General features: G+C 46.7%; 1 protein-coding gene and 1 long non-coding RNA gene across 2 annotated transcripts in view; both read right to left on the bottom strand.

Annotated features, from left to right (window-relative positions):
* Positions 1 to 22158, bottom strand: part of LOC103116472 (organic anion transporter 7-like) — a 272851-nt gene that overhangs the window by 44875 nt on the left and 205818 nt on the right. The gene's annotated exons all lie outside the window — the stretch shown is intronic.
* LOC107522702 (uncharacterized) lies at positions 1987 to 17298 on the bottom strand. Its single transcript, XR_009545748.1, has 4 exons — positions 16650 to 17298; positions 14550 to 16098; positions 14234 to 14387; positions 1987 to 2445 (listed from the first exon to the last, which is right to left on the bottom strand). It is a non-coding gene; the product is annotated as an uncharacterized LOC107522702 (long non-coding RNA).

The raw sequence follows: 22158 nt of genomic DNA, 5'->3' as shown, positions 1-22158 counted from the left end.
GGACTTTGTGAGAAATATGCTGGTTGGGGAGAACAACCACAGAACTTTGGCGAAGGATTTGGAAGCTTACACACACCATATGTATACTCTTGAAATCTTATAATTTTATATAAAAAACTGTGAAATCACTAATACAACATTTTAATGAAAAAACAAAAAACCTAGTGGGAACATACATGGAAAACTTTGGAACATAGAGGCAAACAATAAGAATACCTTGAATATGCATAATGACTACTAATGAATTTTAAAATACAGAGAACCTTCTGTACAGAAGAGACATTTAAAAAAAAAGCCATCAGAGGACCTAATGGGGGTTGTATTGTTATTTGGAAAACTGGGAAATGTTATGCATGTACAAAGTATTTTATTTACTGTTGACTGTGCAACATTAATCCCCAATAAAGAAATTTAAACTATGGTGATATTTTGGGGCATAATGGTGTTGTACCTGATTAACCACACACATTACCATGAGTCAGGATGTAGGTTCAAGCCCGCACACCCCCACCTGCAAGGGGGTGTGAAGTGAAGATGAAACAGGTACTTCACGTGTCTGTGTTGCTCCCTTCTATCTCCTCCTCCCCTCCCAATTTCTCTCTGGCCTATGTAATACATTTTAAAAAGAGAGAGAAAAATAAGAAGAATGACCACCAGAAGCCATGGGTTCATTATGCAAACATGAGCCGGATTGACAGATAATTCGGGTGGCAATAAAATACAACTTAAAACATAGTAACATTCCAGATTTAAATGAAAAATTTAATCAAAAACTAGATCAATTCACGATAGAAAATGCATAGTGCCTCAGAGCTTTGCTGGTGGGAATGGTGTAGAACTATATCTTTATTACCTTATCATCTTATAAATGACTACCAAAACACTATTTTTATTTTAAATTCAAAGGGAAGAAAAGAAATAGTGCTTCAAGGTAAACATATTAAAAGTCTATGCTGAGGAACCTAGTACAAATCATAAATCAACATAAAGCAAACTCTGATTAAATAATAGCTAGTCTCTAAAGACCAGGAAATAAATCATACTGTAACTTGTAAGCACAATGCAATATAAAAAGAAGGAAAAAAGTCCATAACATATATGATAATTTATTTTATATGAGAAAGATGTTCACATGGGAAAGAGAGAGAGAGAGAGAAGTAATAGCACCATTTTGGTAGATGTCAAGTCTCAGATGTATTAGTTTTGTGCTCTACCAGTTGAGCTGTTTCTCCAGCCACCTCATACTCTTCCTGCTAAACATACCAAATGGAAAGGGACAAAAAATAATCATGATAACTTTAAAGAGAATGCACTGGAGGTCTGGAGAGACAGCCTAGTGGTTTTGCAAAAGGCTCTGGTGTCTGAGGCTCTGAAGTCCCAGGTTCTGTTCAAAGCACTACCCTAAACCAGAGCTGAGCAATGCTCTGTCTGGTCTTTCTCTCTGTATCTTTCTTGTTGTAACATAGTATGCCAGCTGACCACAGGAAGTTGGACACAGCACACAGCTGATGTCAGCCTCACAACAAAGCATACTACAGAAATGCACAATGGATTGTGGATGGATCAAAAGGACTTAAGCACAAGAAGCTTGAAGTTCACCCCCTTTTGGCCCCTGCTTCTTCTCCTGCTCAGACGGATCTCTGCTGAGACTGCTCAAGGTACCCACCATGGCTGCCTCCCCTGGGAACTGAACATCTGTGATCAGTTAGCCGGTAAACTCTATAGCCATATGAGCAAGCTGTACCTCTGCTGATAATTGTTTATTTCATGGGGCTGAACTTTTGGTAACAAATTCTTAGGCTTATAAGACTAGCTTATTTACGCCTGCCTATAATTGCTTATCTTGCTGTATCTAAACTATACATCCCATAATATTGTACTGCTGAATAGAGCTTAGATTATTTAAACCCACTCCCAGACACACCACAGAGAAATCCATCATGCTCCATGCAGCAAAGTATTTATTTTGTAATGACAACACTCTCATTAAAATTAAAAAGAAAGTTTACTTATTATAAAAAAAATAAAAGGAGGCAGTGGAGGGTAACTTATATGAATCGTTCACACATATCCTGTTTACCACATATGTGCATGGTGTGGACGCATGCAGAGCCAGGCAATGGAGAGATGAACAGAGAGCCCAGACCCATCCCTGGTGCAGGTGGGATGGTGGAGAGAAGGCTGTTTGCCTCCCACCTTCTGAAATCCACAAAAAACATGGGATCAGGGGTCCTTCTCTGAAGGGATAACAGTCCATCTTCTCCCTGATCTTCTTCTCTGTAGCACTCAGGATGTGGTTACAGGTAACGGTGGGTACAAGTCATCCAGGTGTTGCTGACCCCATAGCAGCAGTCCCCACCACATCTGGCAGGAGCTGCAGATTCACTACTGCCTGGCTGCCCAGACTCCTGTTGGTGCTGGAAGAGCCAGTCCCAGTGATGTCATCTGAAAGTGGAGATACTGTCACCAAGGGAAGCCGAGGGTGGAGAAAAAAAAAAAAAGGAAAAAAGGAAGAGAGAAAGAAAGAAAGAGAGAGAGAGGAAGAAAGAAAGAAAGAAAGAAAGAAAGAAAGAAAGAAAGAAAGAAAGAAGAGGAAGGAAGGAAGGAAGGAAGGAAGGAAGGAAGGAAGGAAGGAAGGAAGGAAGGACAGGGGACACACTGTAAAACTTAAATTTGTGTCTTCACCTATGTGAATGGAGAATTCACTGATTTTTCCTTTGTAAGCTATTTCTAACCAAAGGGATCATTTTCAAAATCGTGTGTTTCTGGGAGATGTAATTGTTTTAGTATCCATTGTGCTACTAAATTGGGGTATTTGTGTGGAGCCCAAATTAATTCCCTTTTATTATTGCAAGTAATTTGCTATAATTTTTTTCTTCTGTGCTGTGAGGAATCCTTCTCTGTAGCTCCACATGGCAGGCTCCTTCCACTGCACTGGACAGAACTCAGGATCCTTCACCTCTGTGCCCTCTTTCCTGTCTCCTTCACAGCTGTGAACATCTGGGTGGTCCCCAGAAGGGCTGTCAGCTGGTGGAGTCACAATTTCATTCCACTCTCTCCTGAGTCGAGGTTTATTTTTCTAAGAGGTAGATAATTCATGAGCACAAGTGATAGTTCTGCTTGTATTCTCAGGCTGGTATTTGCAAATAAATCCAATTCCTTCATAAAAATGTCTGCACCTTAGGAGGGGCAGGCAATGGTACACCTGGTTAAGTGCGCATATAAGGACGTAGGTTCGAGCCCCCAAAACGCCACATGCAGGGGTTGCTTCAGGATCAGTGATGCAGGCCTGCAGCTGTCTCTTTCTCCCTCTCTCTGTCTCCCCAACCTCTCTCAATTTCTCTGTCCTACCTAATGAAAATTAGGTTTAGGGAGCTGGGGGTAGTGCAGCAGATTAAGTGCAGGTGGCACGCAAAGCATAAGGATCCAAGTAAAGATGCCGGTTCGAAACCCTGGCTCCCCACCTGTAGGGTGTCACTTCACAGGCTGTGAAGCAGGTCTGCAGTTGTCTATCTTTCTCTCCCCCTCTCTGTCTTCCCCTCCTAGCTCCATTTCTCTCTGTCCTATCTAACAACGATGACATCAATAACAGCAACAATAATAACTACAACAACAATAAAAAAAACAAGGGCAATGAAAGGGAAAATAAATAAATACTAAAAAAAAGAAAATTAGGTTTAAAAAAAAAAGGAAAAAGTGGTTGCCGGGAGAGATAGATTCATAGTGCTTTCACTGAGCACCCTAGTGGCAATAAAAAACAAATCTACACCTTGAAAAATGTTGCAAGCCAAGGAGGTTAAAGTGAGATTCCTTTACAATTTACCATCATTTCAGACCATTCCCCAAATATATGAAGGCAGACAACATTTGTTCAGGTTCATTTATTTTTATGAGTAAGGAAACTGGAACACAAATCTGCTGTGGAATGGTCAAGGCTGTAGCTGAAATCAAACTTCCACCTCAGGAATGCAAGCTTTTGTTTGTTTCTTTCTTTTTAGCACATTCTTTAGCTCTCTCCCTGGCTTAAGGGATGCTTTGAGAAGCTAATCAGATCTATATATATTACACCTCCCCTTCCAAGTTTATGCCAATAACCCTACCCAAAGTAAAGTAAATTTTGGAGAGGAGACCATCAGAACTTATATAAGACATTGCTCTTTAAGGCATGAGTCACCAGGATCTAATTGTCTGTGTCAGCATTTTGTGTCTCTTACTCCAAACATATTTTACTACTTTATCCTTTGAATTTAAGTTATATTCTTGTTGATTTTGTTTTTGGAACAAAAGACAAGCACTGAGAATCAATGTTTTGATTTTTTTAAAAAATTGGGGGGACAGAAGCTGTGCTGGATGGGGTCACAGTACATGCCCCCCCCCCAAGCTCCCCCCAGTGGGAGCCTTGGAGCTGAGGAATCTTAATGGAGAGGCAGCCCAGCTCCACTGCTGGAGTCACTGAGTCTCTTTCCTGATTCTGTCAGGACCTTTGGGACCTCTGTGCTGTCTCCAGGGGACAGAGGTATGGGGGCTGCTCAGCACTGTCAGGAAAAATCTCGCCTGGGTTTCCCGCTCGCCTTTCTTTCAGTTGTACTCATCAGATTTAAAAGTGTTATAAAATTCATGTTTCCAATAGGTATCAGATGAATCACATAACCATCTTATTCGCAGATGGCTCTGTGCTTATATCCAGTGCAGAAAATCTCAGCAAGGTCTCTTGGCCTGGTGTTCTCACAAAGCTGCAACAAAAGAAAAAAACAGAAATGGTAGAGACAATCTCCATGTTCCAGTGGAAGCTGTGGTTAAGGAGATAGAGTTGGGTCTGGAGAAGTTTTGTTAATGGATCTTCACCACCAGGTGTGGTTGGGCTTTCAGTTCTGATTTCATTTGTGAGGGACCCTCCCAAGAAAGGGGGAGGGTAGAAACCTGAAAAAAATCTTGAGATACAGAAACATATATTTTAGTGAGTATATTGTACATGTGTGTGAACTGCATTTATTATACACATGTTACATATATATATACATATATATATAGTTTGCACAGATACAAAGATATGTGAGTTATATTGTGTTAATTTTTATGTGTGTAGGGGAGTAAAATTCAGCAACTTTCAAATATGTCCTTGGCACAAGGGTCCCTGCAGGCTCATAGAAGTCGCTGTGTCCAGACACTAACAAGAACAGAAGAAGAGCTCTCTCTCAGAGCATCTCCCTCTCTGATGCTGGGAAAACTTATCGCCTGTCTATTTCTCCTTGGCAACCTTCCTAACGGTGCTGCTGTTACCTACAAATCTGTCTTAGTTGAACATTTTAATCTCATATTCTATTTATGTGAAGAGTTACTCAGTTTTGCTGGTCCCTCCCATGGGTACAGAAGGCATGCTTGCTATTCATAAATTCTCCTTTCTTTTTCTCTATCAGTATGTACACTCTGCCTTATTGTTGATTATTTATTCAACCTCCAAGGAACCCAAAAACATACAAGATGATTTTTTTGTGTTAAAACACATATATACTTGAGTATTTGTGTGTATGTGTTGAGTGTCTGCATACAGAGTGAGGATACAAGTGAGCATACATTTCTGTGTACCCTTGAACATAGTGACTAACATTGCTCGTAAAAGCCTGACACTAAGGCAGGTATCTACTCCAGTGAGACTGCTCTGTAACAGGGAAAAATTTTAATACAGCCCTAAGTCAAGAGAGTGAGGAGAGTCAGGTGGTAGTGCAGTGGGTTAAGCACAGGTGGCAGGAAGCTCAAGGAACAGCCTAGGGATCCTGGTTAGAGCACCTGGCTCCCCACCTGCAGGGGGGTCGCTTCACAAGTGGTGAAGTAGATCTGCAGGTGTCTCTCTTTCTCTCTCCCTCTCTGTCTTCCCCTCCTCTCTCCATTTCTCTCCGTCCTATCTAACAAAGACATCATCAAAAACAACAACAACAACAATAACTAAAACAACAAGGGCAACAAAAGGGAAAATAAATGAATAAAAATAAAATAAAAGTTATTTTTGAAAAAAGAGAGAGAGTGAGTGCCTTGAACTGCTTACAGAAACTCTTTCACAAAACAGTATTCCAAAACCAACCAAATGGGCACATCAGGAACTCACATCTCCACCCCTATTCCTGATGAACTTATTCTTGGGAGATAATGAAGATTAGTTAAGGGCAATTGTAGGCTTTGTTCTAGGAGGAAGTTTGAGGACTAGCAATCAAGGAGGCCCCAATATCTGAAAACCTTGGTCCTTCCCCTTTTTGACAGAGCATTCAGCTCCTGGATTTTCATCCTACTCCTACTTCTAGCTGTATAAAAATTAACTCCTTTTGGAGAGCAGACTGGTTCATTAGAATAATACATTCTCCAATTGTTGATTCAGAGGACAATAAAGCTGTCTTTGTCTCTTTCTCTCTACCTCTGGCTTGGAGTGAGAGTTCTACATGGAGAGACAGCTCAGCTCCAGGAGCCTTTGTGTCTCTTTCCCACTCCTGTCAGGACCTTAGGGACCCCCTGTGATGATTCTGAGGTCTGGGGTGTGGGGGCTGCTCATCTCCATTGGATAAAATCCACAGTCCTGTGAAAGCTTCATTAGTGGTAAAATAGGGCTGCAGGTGTATTTCTGTCACTGAACCTCTATATCCCCCTCCCCTCTCAATTTCTTTCTGTCTCTATCCAATAATAAATTTTAAGAAATATTTTTAAAACCCAAAGGGCTGACAGAAATCCCTTTTTAAAATGAAATAAAAGAAAAACGCACTAGGATTTCAGCTCACCTCATCTATCAGCTTTCCTCCTTATGATTACATATTTTTAAAATTATATTTTCAACTTTAAAATTATATTTTCAAGTCCTTACTTGGAAGAGTCCACTGAATCACATAGTTACTTCCTTCATAGATAGCCCAGATTGTATCCTGTGCAGAAAAATTTCAATCAGGTCTCCAGATTGGGATTCTACACTAGACTGTAATAGCAAATGGAGATTCAAAGCCATCCCAGATCAGACCTACAGGTCTGAAAGTGGACATCAGCTTGACCTGATGCCCAACATAAGCCACTTTCCAGACTACACAGTTCTTCTTGGGCTTTGATGATGTGTCCTCCTGAGCTCATATAACCCTGCAGAATGCTGACTGGATAGGTCTTCCTCAATTCATGTACTAGTCATGCCCTGGTTTCTGGCTTACTTCAAAGAGCCCACTGCCTGCTTCCTAGAGCCCCAGTGTCCAGAGTGTCCCCTTGACAAGCCCAGACAGGCACCCAAGTCTCCAAGACCCAAGTCCCCATGATCTTTCTCAGGCTCAGGGCATAGAGAAGTCCCCAGAAAGCTGTCTCCTCTCAGTAGGGACCATGCCTAACCCTCTCAGTTTCCTGAGCTCTGAAACAAAGCTGAATGAACAGTCTCATTCCATCTTCTAGAGCTGCATTAACCTCTGCTGCTCTATCCTCTATGATCTAAGATACACACGACATCTTCTCTCTGCTTTTTCTCCCTAGTGAGGGCAGAAATCTTCCCTCTGAACATCAGCACAAAGCTTCAGCTAAGACTCAGCAGCCTTTTACCCTCAAAAACTATGCCATCTCCAATGAATTGTGAGATCTTCAGTTTTCACAGGTTTATCCCACTCTGACAGACAGCACACACCAGTGAAGGTACAAGCTGAATAGAGACAATGTCAAGGACAACAAGGGAGGCCATTCCAATCAGGGCTGCTGACCCCCTCTCCTCCCGTCACAGATCAAGTCTATCACACAGGCATTGACAGGAAGAGGTGGTCTCTACATGCAACTGGTTGACATTCAAACTGAAATTATTTGTTTTAGACAAGGCAGGCTTGGGGGGAGGGGCGCAGTGGTGTCACAGCAAGTTGAGCACACATAGTATGAAGTGCAAGGCCATGCTAAAGGATCCAGATATGAGCCTACTCAACACCTGCAAGGGGGTGGCATCACAAGAGGTGAAACATCTCACAGCTGTCTTTCTTTACTCCTCTCCACCTTTCCCACCTCTCTCAGTTTCTCTCATCCTATACAAGAAAAAAAAATGGGAGGAAAAAGACCTCCAAGAGCAATGGATTCATACTGCCAGTACCATGCACCAGCAATAACCCTGGAGGCAGAAAAAAAAAAAAAAAGGGAAGAAAGAAAGAAAGAAATGAAAGAAAGCTTCAAATCCCTGGTGCAGAAAGATGCAGAGACCTGGGGACATTTCCTGCCTCCCCAGCATGTCCAAGCTTCTAGGCTACAGCAGGGAACTCTGGAATCTTCAGCACAGCACATGGGCCTGGGGACCTCCAGATATTGGGGACAGGCAGAGGGGATAACATGGGGGGTCAGGTCAGGAAAAGGAAGCTGAGAGCACAGCCTCCATGAGAATATACTGTTCATGAAGAGGAGAGAGGAATGGAAAAGACTGGAGCAGAGACTGCAAACTCCAGCTAGCAGCTGAAGTACCAGGAAGGATTCACTCACCTTCAAGTCTCTGAGGTCTCTCTTGGTCAGTGCTCTGTTCTTTTCCTTGCTGAGCTAGGCTGTGGATTCTGAGGTTCTGGTTGAGACCGCTCTTCCTTATCCTCACTCATAACCCAAGGTGGAGGAGGTGGAGGTGGAGGATCCTGCTCTGTGAGCAATATTATGGTCTTCAGGGAAAGAAACTTCCATTAGCAAAACATACTTCCTATAATCCCTTTGAAAACAAACCCTGAGGTGATCTGTACACAGGCCAGTGACCCAGACTGAGGCCTAACAGGGAAGCTGCCCTGCTTCTGCACAGCCGGTGATGAGAATTTTCAGGTACATACCAAAGTAGCAAGCAGCCTTCTCCAAGACTCTTCAAGCTCACCTGCAATTAGAAACTTTGTCGGCAGGAATAGCAAAGGAAGGTGACACAGGGAAAGAAAAGGCTCAGGACTGGGAAGGCCCAGGTGCAATAGGCCTTGTTCTTTACATTAGCAATGGTGTGGGACATAAAATAAGTCATCCTTCCCCTTTCTGGGTCCTTCAGAGTGAGGACAATGACCAAGCCTGAGGAGTCTGCAAGAGCCAATTGTGGGGATGGAGGAATGATTGCAGGCAGACCACCTGTCCACAGGGCAGAGACACAGACATCCTGAATGCATCACCACAAGGGCTCAGACACCATCCTGATACAGCTTAAGTGGACATAGTGCAAGACACTTACATGACCAAGACAGTCACACAAAGTAGTACTGCCTCTGCTGTGAGCCCACTCTCCAGAGAGACCACCTGAAGGGGCTCAGTCACATGACCAAGTCCTTCACTCAGGCCCACTGGTTGTCTGCAGGAGTTCTTCCTTGCTTGGAAGCACTGTGCAAAGGCCTCCTCTGTGCAGGGTGATAGTCCCACTCCCCCACCCACTATGCAAGCTGCCAGTCCCTATGGAGCCACCAGTTACTCTCCACTGTACCCAGTACAAAAATTGGTGGGAACTCTGGGGTATGGCCAGGGTGCTGCAGCAAGCCCATGCCTCACTCCTCCTCCTCCTCCTCCTCCTCCACACCGTGAGAAACACACAGAAGTAATACAACAAACCTCCTCAACCTGCAGCAGGCATTTCCACAAGCTCCCTCTCTGCCCCAAGGTAGGTACTGGCACAAGGCATAGAAGTGAGAGGGGGCAGAGGCAGGGACAAAGTCACAACACTTCTCACCTGCCAGAACCCCATGGTAGCTCTGCAGAGCAGAGCAGCAGCAGGGTCACTGGACACCCAAACAGATTCTGGACACTTGGTCAGAAACCTAACATCTCAAGATGCTCACCTGCTCACAGTGAAAACAGCCTATTCAGAAGGCAGGCAACCTGGGGTCTGACTGGTGGTTGAGCCAGTCAGGGACTTAGTCACACAAAGCACAGCACACTGCAACTAAAACCCACCTCTCAGGCCCATCTACTACCCAAGAGCAACACTGATGCTACCGCAAAAGCGCAGAGCTGAGAAGAGGGCCAAGGAATGTCTGTGGACTCAGGTACAATTGGCTCCAAAGCCACAATGTCTTTCACCCCTGGAATCTTCTTTCCTGCTCATTCATGGCCTACCCCAAGGCCAGATCCCCTGAGGAGGATGCACACTTTGGGAGGATCTCAGTGAAAGGAAACCTCCTGCAAGGCTCACACCAGGTCTTCCATGAGAGACAGGCTCAGCCCCGCCTCACTCTCTGCATGTCTGGAACTGGACTTTGTGTGTCTCTGCCCCCTACTGTTCATTTCAAATTTAGGAATCTACCATGAGGAAAGCAAAAAAAAATCATGAACACAGTGCCAAGGAGGCATCCTTTCTGCTTGGATTCAGTCCACACAGCCTTGCTTTTGTTTGTACCTATGTGAGCTTCAGACTTCTGTCTGGACAGAAAAGTGCACAGACACTTTGCTAAAAGTAGCCTGACCCCTACAGGCAGCTTGCTCTCATTCTGGCAAACTAAAGTATCAGCCCAAAATGAGACTGGCCACAGATTTCCCCAACACCATGTGTGATCACTGTATTCAGACCATAACACATACATTCCTCCCACCCCATTAGGTCTGAATGAGCTGATGATTCATGTCCTTTCCTTCATTTTATTTTTCATTTCTTGTTTCAATAATCAGGATTGTTAAACTGGGAAGTGTAAGAACCTAATATATACAAGCTACTTAGTTATCTTGACTCACCTTGCCAATGGACTGAATCCAAACTCTACTTCTTCATGGAGGCTGTACTACTTGTTCTGACTAGAGCCCCTTCACAGGACAGGTTACTTGATGACCACAGAGACCATTTGTATGCAGGGGTCTCATGACTTTCCAATACTGCTCCCTCTGTCATAGCCTGTGTCACAGCATCCCTGCAGCCCTGTGTCCATGAACCATGTTTACACTGACACTTTCTATATTTACATGATCCATATCAGGCCCCTGTGACAATAGCCCTTTGCCATGTCTCTGATCACCAGTGTTCACCAACAGACAACCTCTCCAGCCTGTTTTCCCCTGTGTGGTCTTAGATGTGTCTCAAGCAGGCCATGACCTAGCTCTTACTCTTGGCACATTGTCATCCTTGGATGAGAAGCCTGAACCAGAAAGGAGATCTCCATCATACCATCCCCCACTTACATGTCTGCCTGCCCACAAATGAACAGATGGCTCACTGCCCCCACTACACAGATGGTTCAATCTCTTCTAATTCACTTCTGCTCTCTTTCTCAAGTGACTTCCCACAGCACCTCTACCCCATAAGCACACCAGGAATCCCTACTCTGAGAAGCTGTCCGAGGTCTGGTCTGGTTCAGTTGCTGTTCTTCTCATCTGCAGATCCTGTCCTCTTTATTCTGCAAAGTCCAGGTTCCACAACTCTCTGAATCCTCAATACAAGCTGCCGGTGAAAATATGACTTGATCCCATATGTCCATCCCACTCTGACAGACGGCACACCTCAGTGGATGTTATGAGTGAATAGAGACAATGTCAAGGACAACAAGGCAAGACATTTGAATCAGGGTTGCAGACCAACACTCCTCTCCTCTCTCACCAAGTGTCTATCACACAGGCCTAGACAGAAAGAGCTATTCTACAATGAATCAGATGATATTCAACCTGAAAATATTTGTTTTGGAAAAGGCAGTCTCAGACCTTGATCACAGAGTGGAGAAATGATCCGCGTTCATCTTGAGCACTGTAGAGATAAGGAAGAGGTTTGCGAGGCCTTTGCCTGGAAACTCCGAAATTCCTTGTGCAGAAAGATGCAGAGAACACACAAAATAAAGGATCCTAGGGATGTAGGGGACTTGTTTGTGTCCTCCCAGCATGTCCAGGCTTCATGGCTAGAGCAGGGTACTCTTACACATGGACCTGCCGACCTCCAGATGTAGGGGACAGGCAGAGGGGACAGCATGGGAGGGTTCAGTTCAGGAGCAGGAAGCTGAAAGCACAATCTCCATGTGAATATGCTATTCATGAAGAGGAGAGAGGGAGGGGAAAGACTAGAGCAGAGTCTACAAACTCCAGCCTGCAGCTGAGGCACCAGAAAGGATTCCCTCACCTCCAGGTCTCTGAGGTCTCTATTGGTCTGTACTTTGTAAACTTTCTTTCTGAGCTCCAGGCTATGGGTTCTGAGGTCCTGGTTGAGACCTCTCTTCCTCATCCTCACTCCTAACCCGAGGCGGAGTTGGTGGATGTGGAGGATCCTGCTCCCAGAGCAATGCTATGACCTTCAGGGAAAAACCTTCCATTAGCATACCTGCTTCTTATGATCCCTTAAAAACAAACCCTGAGGTGATCTGTGCACAGGCCAGTGACCCAGACTGAGGACTCACATAGGAACCTGCCCTCCTCTTGCATAGTCAGTAATGGGAATATCCAGGTATCTTCCAAAGTTGCAATCATACTTCTCCAAATCAATTGAAGCTCACCTGCAATTAGAAACACTGTCAGCAGGAATAGCAAAGGAAGGTGACACAGGGAGAGAAAAGGCTCAGGACTGGGGAGGCCACAGGTACAATAGGCCTTGCTCTTTACATTAGCAACTGTGTGGGACACAAAATAAGTCATCCTGCCCCTTTCAGGGTCCATCAGAGTTAGAACAAGGACCAATCCTGAAGAGTCTACAAGAGCCAATTCCAAGGGAGTAGGGAGTGCTCGCAGGCAGACCACCTGTCCACAGGGCAGAGACACAGACATCCTGAATGCATCACCACAAGGGCTCAGACACCATCCTGATAAAGTTTAAGAGGACATAGTGCAAGACACTTACATGACCAAGACAGTCACACAAGTGAGCTGTGGCTCTACTGTGAGCCCACTCTCCAGAGAGACCACCTGAAGGGGCTCAGTCACAAGACCAGGTCCTTCACTCAGACCCACTGGCTGTCTGCAGGAGTTCTTCCTTGCTTGGAAGCACTGTGCAAAGGCCTCCTCTGTGCAGGGTGATAGTCCCACTCCCCCACCCACTGTGCAAGCTGCCAGTCCCTATGGAGCCACCAGTTGCTCTCCACTGTACCCAGTACAAAAATTGGTGGGAACTCTGGGGTATGGCCAGGGTGCTGCAGCAAGCCCATGCCTCACTCCTCCTCCTCCTCACCTTGAGAAACACACAGAAGTAACACAACAAACCTCCTCAACCTGCAGCAGGCATTTCCACAAGCTCCCTCTCTGCCCCAAGGTAGGTACTGGCACAAGGCATAGAAGTGAGAGGGGGCAGAGGCAGGGACAAAGTCACAGCACTTCTCACCTGCCAGAACCCCATGGTAGCTCTGCAGAGCAGAGCAGCAGCAGGGTCACTGGACACCCAAACAGATTCTGGACACTTGGTCAGAAACCTAACATCTCAAGATGCTCACCTGCTCACAGTGAAAACAGCCTATTCAGAAGGCAGGCAACCTGGGGTCTGACTGGTGGTTGAGCCAGTCAGGGACTTAGTCACACAAAGCACAGCACACTGCAACTAAAACTCACCTCTCAGGCCCATCTACTACCCAAGAGCAACACTGATGCTACCGCAAAAGCACAGAGCTGAGAAGAGGGCCAAGGAATGTCTGTGGACTCAGGTACAATTGGCTCCAAAGCCACAATGTCTTTCACCCCTGGAATCCTCTTTCCTGCTTGTTCATGGCCTACCCCAAAGCCAGATCCCCTGAGGAGGATGCACACTTTGGGAGGATCTGAGTGAAAGGACACCTCCTGCAAGGCTCACACCAGGTCTTCCATGAGAGACAAGCTCAGCCCAGCCTCACTCTCTGCATGTCTGGAACTGGACTTTGTGTGTCTCTACCCCCTACTGTTCATTTCAAATTTGGGAATCTACCATGAAGAAAGCAAATAAATAAATAAATAAAAAATATCTTGATCGCAGAGCAGAGAAATGATCAACGTTCATCTTGAGCACTGTAGAGATAAGGAAGAGATTTTCCAGGCCTTTGCCTGGAAAGCCTCGAATCCCCTGTGAAGAAAGATACAGAGACCACCCAGGGTGAAGCACCCTAGTGGGGGCAGGGGGGCTTTTCCTGCCGCCCTAGCATGCCCAGACTTCTAGGCTAGAGCAGGGAACTCTTACACATGGACCTGTAGACCTCTGGATGTGGGGGTTAGGCAGAGGGGACAGCATGGGAGGGTTCAGGTCAGGAACAGGAAGCTGAAAGCACAATCTCCATGAGAATATGCTGTTCATGAAGAGGAGAGAGGGAGGGGAAAGCCTAGAGCAGAGACTGCAAACTCCAGCCAGCAGCTGAGGCACCAGGAAGCATTCCCTCACCTCCAGGTCTCTGAGGTCTCTCTTGGTCCTTGCTCTGTTCCCTTTCTTGCTGAGCTTCAGGTTGCTGATTCTGAGGTTCTGGTTGAGATCGCTCTTCCTCATCCTCACTCTTAACCCAAGGTGAAGGATCCTGTTCCCTGTGCAATGGTCTGACCTTCAGGGAAAGAACCTTCCATCAGCAAACCTGCTTCTCATGAAACCTCTGAAAACAAACCCAGAAGTAAACAGTGCACAGGCCAGTGACCCAGACTGAGGCCTCACAGGGGAAGCTGCCCTCCTCCTGGATAGTCAGTGAAGGGATGTTCCAGATACCTACTTCAGCTACACGCATCCTTTTCAAAAGTCCAGGGTCTTCATCTGGAATCAGAAACATCATCAGCAGGAAGAATGAAGGAAGGTGACCTGGGTAGAGAAAAGGAGCAGGAGGATTGTCAAGGCCACACGTGCAAAGGCATTGATCTTTACTTTAGTATCTGTGTGGACACAAAAAAGTCACCTTGCAACATTCAGGATCTTTCAGAGTGAGGACAATTACCAAGCCTGAGGAGTCTGCAAGAGCCAATTGCAAGGGAGGGGTGAGTGATTGCAGGCAGACCTCCTGTCCACAGGGCAGAGACATATACATCCTAATGCATCACCACAAGGGCTCAGACACCATCCTCATAAAAGCTTAAAAGGACATAGTGAGGGCGGAGGGTAGATAGCATAATGGTTATGCAAAGTGACTCTCATGCCTGAGGCTCCAAAGTCCCAGGTTCAATCCCCACACCACCATAAGCCAGAGCTGAGCAGTGCTCTGGTAAAAAAAAAAAAAGGACATAGTGCAAGTCACTTACATGACCAAGACAGTCACACAAGGGGGCTCTGCCTCTCCTGTGAGCCACTCTCCAAAGAGACCACCTGAAGGGGCTCAGTCACATGACCAGGTCCCTCACTCAGGCCCACTGGGTGGTCTGCAGGGGCTCTGCCTTCTTAGGAAGCACTGTGCAAGGACATCCACTGTGCAGGGTGATTGTCCCCCAGCCCCAGCCACAGTGCAAGCTGCCAGTCCCAATGGAACCACCAGCTTACGCTCCACTGTACCCAGTGCAAAAACTGGTGGGGAGGGACTCTGAGGTACAGCCAGGGTGCTGCAGCAAGCCCATGCCTCACTCCTCCTCCTCCTCACGATGAGAAACACGCTAAAGCAACACACCAAACCTCCTCAACCTGCAGCTGGCATTTCCGCAAGCTCTGTCTCTGCCCCAAGGTGGGTGCTGGCACAAGGCATAGAAGTAAGAGGGGCAGAGGCAGGGACAAAGTCACAGCACTAGTCACCTGCCAGCACCCCGTGGTAGCTCTGCAGAGCAGAGCAGCAGCAGGGTCACTGGACACCCAAACACACTCTGGGCACTTGGTCAGAAACCAAACCTCACAAGGGAATCATGGTGCTCACCTGCTCACAATGAAAACAGCCTATGCAGAAGGCAGGCAACCAGGTGGCTGACTGGTAGTAGAGACAGTCAGGGACTTAACAACTCACACAAAACACAGCACACTGTGGCTAAAACCCACCTCTCATGCCCATATACCACCCAAGAGCAACACTGATGTTACTGTACGAGTACAGTTATGGAAAGAGGGCCATGGTCAGTCTCAGGCCTCAGGGTCAGTTGGTTCCAAAGTCTAAATGACTTTCACCCCTGGAATCCTCTTTCCTGCTTGTTCATGGCCTACCCCAAGGCCAAATCCCCTGAATATGGATGTCCACTTTGGGAGGATCTCAGTGAAAGGAAACCTCCTGCAAGTCTCACAGCAGGTCTTCCATGAGAGACAGGCTCAGCCCAGCTTCACTCTCTGCATGTCTGGAACTGGACTTTGTGTATCTCTGCCCCCTGTCGTATGCTTTACATTGGCTTGTTCTAGCCCTCCCCCTCCAAGAGAATTGGATGAGTCCTGTTAATTTCGCGGGCCTGCTTGGCCCCGCCCCAAGGGACCCTGGGAGAGGGTTCAGAGTCCGAGAGTTCCTGAGTTCCCCAGTGACAGAGTTCCTGAGTTCCGGAGTTCGAGAGTGCGAGAGTGCGAGAGTTTCAGAGTTCGAGAGTAAGGGAGAGGGTTCCTGAGTTCGAGAGTGCCAGAGTTAGCCAGAGTTCCTGAGTTCCTGAGTTAGACAGAGTTCCTGAGTTCCGGAGTTCGAGAGTGCGAGAGTTTCTGAGTTCGAGAGTAAGGGAGAGGGTTCCTGAGTTCCAGAGTAAAAGAGAGAGTGCTTGCGCCGCCGCAAAGAGACAGCAGAGTTCTGTTTGGTGATTAGTTTGTCTTAGTTTGTGAATCGTTGTTCCTGAATAAAGAAATACAGCTGCCCTGCCCAGCCGTGTGTCTGGTCTCTGTTACCCGATGTGAAGCTGGCCGGCCCGGCAAGAGCCTCCGAAATTTTAACAACAGCCCCCTACTGTTCATTTCAAATTTAGGAATCTACCATGAGGAAAGCAATATATATATCATGAACACAGTGCCAAGGAAGCATCCTTTCTACTTGGATTCAGTCCACACAGCCTTGCTTTTGTTTGTACCTATGTGAGCTTCATACCTCTATCTGGACAGAACAGTGCATACACACTTTGCTAAAAGCAGCCTGACCCATACAGGCTGCTTGCTCTGATTCTTGCAAACTAAAGGATCAGCCCAAATGAGGCTGACCACAGATTACCCAAACACCATGTGTGATCACTGTATATCAGACCATCAACATACACATGACCCCCAACCCATTAGGTTTGAATGAGTTGATGATTCTTGTCCTTTTCTTCATTTTATTTTTCATTTCTTATTTCAATAATCAGGATTGTTAAAGAGGGCAGTGTAGGAACCTAATATGTACAGGCTACTTAGTTATCTTGACTCACCTCACCAATGGACTGAATCCAAACTCTACTTCTTCATGGAGACTGTACCACTTGTTCTGACTAGAGCCCCTTCACAGGAGAGGTTACTTGATGACCACAAAGATCGTTTGTATGCAGGGGTCTCATGACTTTCCAGCACTGCTCCCTTTGTCATAGGCTGTATCACAGCATCCCATAGGCAGGAGTTCCCGCAGTACTGTGTCCATAAATCATATTTACACTGACACTTGTCTACATTCACATGATCCCTATCAGGACCCCATGACAATAGCCCTTTCCCATGTCTCTGAGCACCAATGTCCACCAGCAGACACCCTCCACAGCCTGTTTTTCCCTGTGTAGTCTTAGATGTGTCTCAAGCAGGTCATGACCTGGCTCTTGTTCTTGGCACACTTACCAAGGTGAGCCTCAGACCTCTGCCTGGACAGAACAGTGCATGGAGACTGTGAGAAAAAGCAGCCTGGCCCTGCAGGCTACTTACTCTGATTCCTGCAAACTAAATGATCAGCCCAAAAGGAGATTGACATCAGATTTCTACACCATGTGTGATTGCTGTACATCACACCATCAACTCATACACATGCCCCCCACCCCATTTCTAATGAATGAGTTGATGATTCTTGTTCTTTCTCTTCTCTTCTTTCCTTTTCTCTTCTTTCCTTTTCTTTTCTTTCCTTTTCTTGTTGCTGGGATCCAGGGCTTATAAAGAGGGCAGTGAAGGAACCTAGTATGTGTAGGCTATTTAGTCATCCTGACTCACATCACCAGTGGACTGAACCCAACCTCCTTTTCTCCATGTAGCCTGTACAATTTGTGCTGATTAACCCTCTTCCCAGGAGAAATTGCATGATGACTGTCGTATGCTTTACATTGGTTTGTCCTAGCCCCCCACCCCCCGCCAAGAGAATTAGATCAGTCCTGTTAATTTCGCAGGCCTGCTTGGCCCCACCCCAAGGAACCCCGGGAGAGGGTTCCTGAGTTGGAGAGTGCCAGAGTTCCTGAGTACGAGAGTTCGAGAGTTTCAGGGTTACAGAGTAAGAGAGAGTGCCAGAGAGACAGAGTTCCTGGGTTTCTGAGTTCCAGAGTAAAAGAAAGAGTGCTTGCGCCACCGCAAAGAGACAGCAGAGTTCTGTTTGGTGATTAGTTTGTCTTAGTTTATGAATCGTTGTTCCTGAATAAAGAAATACAGCTTCCCTGCCCAGCCGATGTCTCCGCGTCTCTGTTACCCGCCCGTGAAGCTAGACCCGCCCGGCCAGAGCCTCCGAAATTTTAACAACAAATGGCACCCACGTGGACCTGACCTGTGCATCTCTCAAATAAGTAAAGACAATTTGGCTACCTATGCACTATGGCCTTCTCTTCTGCTTGTGAAGAGATCTCCAAAGGCCTCTGCTCTTTCTTCACGAGACTGTTTTGCTGTTTCTGGAACATTTATCTCTGGACCACTCTGTGGTTTCCACTCGCTCGGGCGAACTCAGAACAGCCAGCGGGAAGAGCCAGCAGGCGGGAGGCGAGGCGCGGAGCTGCCGTTTCCACCTGGTTAAACAGCCAGCCAGCCGCCTGCGCCCAGACAACCCCGCGCACCGCGCCCGCAGCCCTGCAGCCCCACAGCCCGCAGGAGGCCTACGCCACCACACAGCAGCCCGATGCCAACACGCAGGAGCCTGATGCCACCACGCAGGAGCCCAATGCCAGCACCAGGCCAGCCCACAGGAGCCAGCTCTCCACCGCGTGGAACAGGGCACTGGACGTGTGATCCCTCCACGCTGCTCGGCCACTGTGAGCAGGGCAGCAGACATGGCAGGGCCATGGGGCAGGGCCACAGCGGCCTATCATGGCCACCACCCCTGGGCACCTAGGCCCACGCCTTCTACAAGGCTGGCCCGCCCGCCCTTGTGCTATGAATTCTGGAACCATCCAGGACCTCCCGGACCCCCGGGCTCCCTGCTGAAACTGGGCACACGAGATCTCCAGCTGCTGGTATGGTCTGAAGGCAGACAGCTGGAGTATGCAGAGACTTGTGCAGAGATCGCAACCTGCAATTCCTAGAAGTGGAGCTGCATGGGAAGCCACCTCCGGATGGTGAACCCCTCCCCCCCAACAACTAAGACAGTACAGACTTAAATTCGTGTTTAAAATGACATGTCTTCGTAACAAAGGTTTCTCTCCTTGTGTATTAATGACCATGTTTATGTGTATGTTTAAAGTTTGGTAAACAGTAGCTTTAAGGCTAAATTCTTACTAGTCAAAGTTAAATGAAAAAGGTTTTCAACGTAATTCTCATAAAGATAAAAATTAACTTACATTTAAAGTCTGAGGTAAAAATTAGTTAACAATCAATATATTTTAACTAAGTTGGTCTAAACAAAAGGTTAAATAGACTTGTTGATATGTAAAACACTACCTTCTCTATTAGAAATGGTAGATCGCACAATGGCTATGCTAATTATTCTCATGCCTGAGGTTTCCTCTCCGGCCCACACCTAGGGTGTGACTCCATCTTGAATGGGTGTAACAAAAGGTTAAAAGACGTTGTTGATATGTAAAAGTCTCAAATTCCTTCTCTATTAGAAGCGTCGGATCTTTCTCTCCCCCTCTCTGTCTTCCCCCCCTCTCTCCGTTTCTCTCTGTCCTATCCAACAATGACGACAATAATAACTACAACAATAAAACAACAAGGGCAACAAAAGGGAATAAATAAATAAAATAAAATATTAAAAAAAAAAAAGAAACGTTGGATCGTGCAGTAGATATGCTAATAACAAGTTTTGTTTCATAGTAAGTAAGTTGCAGCCAGCTGCCTGTGGGACTCTAGGCCGTTCCCGCCCCCATGCTAATGCCCGTGGAGGCAAGTAGCCCCCCAGAGGCAAGAAATGTTTTTTTTTTCAGATATGGCCCCCTCAGGCCTTCCCTTGGCAACATGCTGGTTTTTGTTATATATGTTTCTGTTCACCCCACACCCTTGATACTATAGTCATTTAGTTAAAAAGAAAAGGGGGAATTGTCGTATGCTTTACATTGGTTTGTTCTAGCCCCCCCCCCAAGAGAATTGGATCAGTCCTGTTAATTTCGCAGGCCTGCTTGGCCCCGCCCCAAGGAACCCCGGGAGAGGGTTCCTGAGTTGGAGAGTGCCAGAGTTCCTGAGTACGAGAGTTCGAGAGTTTCAGGGTTACAGAGTAAGAGAGAGTGCCAGAGAGACAGAGTTCCTGGGTTCCTGAGTTCCAGAGTAAAAGAAAGAGTGCTTGCGCCGCCGCAAAGAGACAGCAGAGTTCTGTTTGGTGATTAGTTTGTCTTAGTTTATGAATCGTTGTTCCTGAATAAAGAAATACAGCTTCCCTGCCCAGCCGATGTCTCCGCGTCTCTGTTACCCGCCGTGAAGCCAGCCCGGCCGGCAAGAGCCTCCGAAATTTTAACAACAGATGACCACGATGACCATTTGGATGCAGGGGTCTCATGCTTTTCCAAGACTGTTCCTCTGCCATAGCCTGTATCACAGCATCCCATAGGCATGATTTCCTGTAGCCCTGTGTCCATAAGCCATGTTTACACTGACACTTGCCTATATCCACATGTTCCCCATCAGGAAGGACCCTGCGACCTGGGACAATAGCCCCGTACCAGTCTCTCTGATCACCAAAGCTCATAAGTAGACCCCTGCCAGCACCTGTTTGCAGACTGTGGTCTTGGGTTGGGTTAGTCCCAACCCAGTCATGCTCTGGCTCTTGCTCTTGGCACACAAGCACCCTTGGATGCCAGGCCTGAACCTGAAAGGAGATCTTCATCATCACCAGCCATATTTACATATCTCTGCTCCACCTTAATTGAATAGATGCTCACTGAGCCTCCACTGCACAGCTGGCTTGTTCTCTTCTGATTCCCTTTGGCTCTCTTTTTCAAGCACCTTCCCACAGCCTTTCCGCACCAGGACATCAGGAATCTCTTCTCTGAGGAGCTTCCCTGAGCTCCACTCTGGCTTAACTGCTGCTCTCCTCTTCTGCAAATCCTGTCCTCCATCTTCTGCATGGCTTCTGGGCTCTGCACATCACTGAATCTCCTCACAACAACCTGTCATCAGCCTATGACTGGTTTCCATTCTTCCACCCCACTCTGACAGACTGCACACAACACTGGAGGTTCTGGGTGAATAGACACAATGTCAAGGAGAGGAGAGGTCAGTTGAGTCAGAGCTGCAAACTCCTCCCCTCTCATATCAAGGGTCTACCACACAGATCTAGACAAATAGAGGTGGGCTTGGACCTTGATCACAAAGTAGAGAAAAGAACCACGATGATTTTTCATGTGTTTGTTAGCCTTTTGGATCTCTTCTGCCACCTGCATATCTGATGTCAGGCTCAGAGAAAAAAAAAAACTAGTATATTCATGGGCCCCTTGGAATATAACTTAGATAGGCCTACTAACTATCTACGAAATGGAGACCCTCTTTGGAAGGCAGAAATAGTATGGCAAGAGCCATAGTCTTCCTCTTTACTTGCAACTTAGGTCATAAAGGTAATCATCTTGTACCTTTCTTGGTACACAAAAAGACACAGGAATCAGGCTATTAGAAATGGGTTGTAGGGAGTAGAGAGTCGGGAGGTAACATGCAGAGGGTTAAGCACACATTGCAGCAAAGCTCAAGGACCACTGTAAGGATCCCGGTTCAAGCCCCCGGCTCCCCACCTGCAAGGGAGTTATTTCACAGGCGGTGAAACAAGTCTGCAGGTGTCTTTCTCTCCCCCTCTCTGTCTCCCCTCCTCTCTCGATTTCTCTCTGTCCTATCTAACAACGACATCAATAACAACAACAATAATAACTACAACAGCATAAAAAACAAGGGTGGAGAGTCAGGTGGTAGCGCAGAGGGTTAAGCGCAGGTGGCGCAAAGTGCAAGAACCAGCGGAAGGATCCGGGTTCGAGCCCTGGCTCCCCACAGCAGGGGAGTCAGTTCACAGGTGGTGAAGCAGGTCTGCAGGTGTCTGTCTTTCTCTCCCCCTCTCTGTCTTCCCCTCCTCTCTCCATTTCTCTCTGTCCTATCCAACAATG

This window comes from Erinaceus europaeus, chromosome 17, assembly GCF_950295315.1.
Source record: "Erinaceus europaeus chromosome 17, mEriEur2.1, whole genome shotgun sequence".
Classification (NCBI taxonomy): domain Eukaryota; kingdom Metazoa; phylum Chordata; class Mammalia; order Eulipotyphla; family Erinaceidae; genus Erinaceus; species Erinaceus europaeus.
This window is presented reverse-complemented; position numbering and strand designations above follow the sequence as displayed.